This window comes from Passer montanus, unplaced genomic scaffold (genome assembly GCF_014805655.1).
Source record: "Passer montanus isolate IOZ18808 unplaced genomic scaffold, ASM1480565v1 scaffold876, whole genome shotgun sequence".
In the NCBI taxonomy this organism is placed as follows: domain Eukaryota; kingdom Metazoa; phylum Chordata; class Aves; order Passeriformes; family Passeridae; genus Passer; species Passer montanus.
In genome coordinates, this window is record NW_024374101.1 from 1,772 (window position 1) to 5,395 (window position 3,624).

The 3,624-nt window shown below is 59.5% G+C and overlaps 1 long non-coding RNA gene across 1 annotated transcript; it reads right to left on the bottom strand.

The window, feature by feature from the left end:
• Positions 1-1,190: 1,190 nt before the first annotated feature.
• On the bottom strand, positions 1,191-2,279 carry LOC120513751. Its single transcript, XR_005630354.1, has 3 exons — positions 2,078-2,279; positions 1,380-1,989; positions 1,191-1,319 (listed from the first exon to the last, which is right to left on the bottom strand). It is a non-coding gene; the product is annotated as an uncharacterized LOC120513751 (long non-coding RNA).
• Between the last annotated feature and the right edge of the window lie 1,345 nt (positions 2,280-3,624).

Consider the following 3,624-nt stretch of genomic DNA (forward strand, 5'->3'; position numbering starts at 1 on the left):
TTCCTTCCTTCCTTCCTTCCTTCCTTCCTCCCTCCCCCCCCATGGGGATGCAGGGGTTGGGGGGTGACGTCATCGGGAGTGACGTCATGGGGGGAAAGAGCCTCTTTCTCTATGGGGATGTGAGCCTCCCTCCCTCCCTCCCTCCCCCCCCATGGGGATGCAGGGGTTGGGGGGTGACGTCATCGGGAGTGACGTCATGGGGGGAAAGAGCCTCTTTCTCTATGGGGATGTGAGGTTTGGGGGGTGACGTCATGGGGATGACGTCATGAGGGGGAGCCCCTCCTCCTTCCCTGCCCATGGGGATGTGAGGTTTGGGGGGGGTGACGTCATGGGGATGACGTCATGAGGGGGAAAGCCCTTCCTTCCCTCCCCCACCCACAGGGATGCAGTGGATGGGGGGTGACGTCATTGGCAGTGACGTCATGGGGGAGCCCCTCCTACCCATGGGGATGCAGGGGTTGGGGGGTGATGTCATGGGGAGTGACGTCATGGAGGGGAACGCCCTCCTCCAACCCCTCCCCCCAGTGGGGACAGAAGGATTGGGGGTGACGTCATCAGGGGAGGGAATCCCCTCCTTCCCTCCCCCACCCATGGGCGGGGGTGACGTCACGGGGGGATGACGTCACGGGGTGATGTAACGAGTAGGGGAACCCAACCCCCCCGGATGGGCCAAGGACCCCCCAAAATGGGGGCGGCGCTTGGGGGTGACGTCACAAGGCGGTGACGTCACGGGTCGGCGAAGCTGTCCTCCAATGGGGGCGGCGCTTGGGGGTGACGTCATGGTGGAGTGACGTCACAGGGGAGTGACGTCATAGATAACAGTGAACCCCCTCCAATGGGGAGAGCGACTGGGGGTGACGTCATGGGTGGGAGGGTGACGTCATGGGTAGGACACGCCCCCCGTGGGGACACGGAGCTGGCTCGGGGACACGGCTGTCACCCGGTGTCACCTGGATGTCACACGAGGACACGGCTGTGACACGGGGACACGGCTGTCACCCGGGTGTGACAGGGATGTCACCCGGGTGTGACACAGCTGTGACACGGGGACATGAGTGTCACACGGAGCTGGGACAGGGACACCGGTGTGACACGGCTGTCACCTGGAAGTGACACGGCTGGGACAGGGACACAGCTGTCACCTGGATGGTGGCACGGCCATGGCACAGGGACACAGCTGTCACCTGGGCGTGGCACAAGGACATGGCACAGTGACACGGCTGTCACCTGGGTGTGGCACAAGGACATGGCACAGTGACACGGCTGTCACCTGGGCGTGGCACAAGGACACGGAGCTGGGACAGTGACACGGCTGTCACCTGGAAGTGACACGGCTGGCGGTGTGGCACAAGGACATGGCACAGTGACACGGCTGTCACCTGGGTGTGGCACAAGGACACGGAGCTGGGACAGTGACACGGCTGTCACCTGGACGTCACCTGAAAGTGACACGGGGACACGGAGCTGGCTCGGGGACACGGCTGTCACCTGGGTGTCACCTCGATGTCACACGAGGACACGGCTGTGACACGGGGACACGGCTGTCACCTGGGTGCCACGCGGAGCTGGCACGGTGACACCGATGTCACCTGGGTGTGACACAGGGACACGGTGTCACACAGAGCTGTCACCTGGAGGTGACACAGATGGTGACACGGCCACGGCACAGTGACACGGAGGTGACACAGCTGTCACACACAGCTGGCACGGTGACACGGATGTCACCTGGACGTGACACAAGGACACAGAGCTGGCACAGTGACACCGGTGTCACCTGGAGCTGGGACAGTGACACAGCTGTCACCTGGATGTCACCTGGATGTGACACAAGGACAGAGGTGTCACACGGGTGTCACGCGGAGCTGGGACAGTGACACCGGTGTCACCTGGGTGTGACACAAGGACACGGTGTCACACAGGTGTCACACGGAGCTGGCACGGTGACACCGACGTCACCTGGGTGTGACACAGATGTCACACTGATGTCACCTGGGTGTGACACGGATGTCACCTGGCTGTGACATGGATGTCACACCGACGTCACCTGGATGTGACACAGATGTCACACTGATGTCACCTGGGTGTGACACGGATGTGACACAGGTGTCACGCGGAGCTGGCACGGTGACACCGACGTCACCTGGCTGTCCCCCGGTGCCACCCCCAATAAAGTCCCAGCGCTGGTGACACCGCGGTGGCCTCGGCTGGGGGAGGGGACATTGGGGACACCAAAAATTGGGATGGGACCCCAAAAATGGGGGGAGGGGACATTGGGGACCCCCCAAACGGGATGGGGACACCTTGGGGACCCCAAAAATGGGGGGAGGGGACATTTAGGGACCCAAAATTGGGGAGGGGACACTTTGGGGACCCCCAAAAATGGGGGGAGGGGACACTTTGGGGACACCAAAATTGAGGAGAGGACCCCAAAATTTGGGGTAAGGGACATTGGGGACCCCGAAATTGGGGATGGGACCCCAAAAATGGGGGAAGGGGACGCTGGAAACCCCAAAAATGGGGCAGGGGACACTTTGGGGACCCCAAAATTGGGATGGGACCCCAAAATGAGGGGAGGGGACATTGGGGATCCCCAAAATTGGGATGGGGACACCTTGGGGACCCCAAAAATGGGGACGGGACCCCAAAAATTGGGGAGGGGACATCGAGGACCCCAAAATTGAGGGATGGGACCCCAAAAACTGGGGAGGGGACACTTTGGGGACCCCAAAAACGGGGGAGGGGACATTTGGGGACCCCAGAATTGGGATGGGGACCCCAAAAATGGGGAGAGGACCCCAAAAATGGGATGGGGACACCTTGGGGACCCCAAAATTGGGGGATGGGACCCCAAAAATTGGGGAAGGGACATTGGGAACCCCCAAAAATGGGGAGGGGGACATTGGGGACCCCCAAATTGGGGACAAATCCAACCCCAGACACCCCAACGTCGCAGCCCCCCACATTTATTTCTTGAACCTGGCCAGGGCCCCCAATTTTGGGGTTTTCCCCCCCAATTTTGGGTCTTTTCCCCCCAATTTTGGGTTTTTTCCCCCCAATTTGGGGCCAGGAACCCCCTTCTGCCCCTTCCTCTTCGTTTTGGGTTTTTCCCCCTTTTTTTGACCATTTTTTGGGTTTTTTTCCCCCAATTTTTTCTCCATTTTTTGGGCATTTCCTCCCCCCTTTTCCTGATTTTTTGGGGTTTTTTCTCCCAATTTTCCCCCTGATTTTTGGAGATTTTCTCCCATTTTTTTCCCAGATTTTGGGGTTTTTTCTTACAAATCCCCGTTAAATTCCCACTGAATTCCCGCTAAATCCCCAATCCTCACCCTGATCTCCTCGTGCGCCACCTGCCTCCTGCGGTGCTCGGGGTCCCTCCCCTTGCGGCGCCGCCGGGGCCGGAATTTGGGTTTGGAGCTGGGGTCGAAGCCCTGGGAAAGGAAATCGGGGAATTTGGGGGGAATTTGGGATTTGGGGGGGAAATTTGGGATTTTGGGGTGGATTTGGGTGATCTTGGGGGGTTTTGGGGTGAAAAGTGGGGATTTTGGGGTGGATTTGTGGATTTTGGGGTGGATTTGGGTGATTTTGGGGTGGATTTGTGGATTTTGGGGTGGATTTGGATGATTT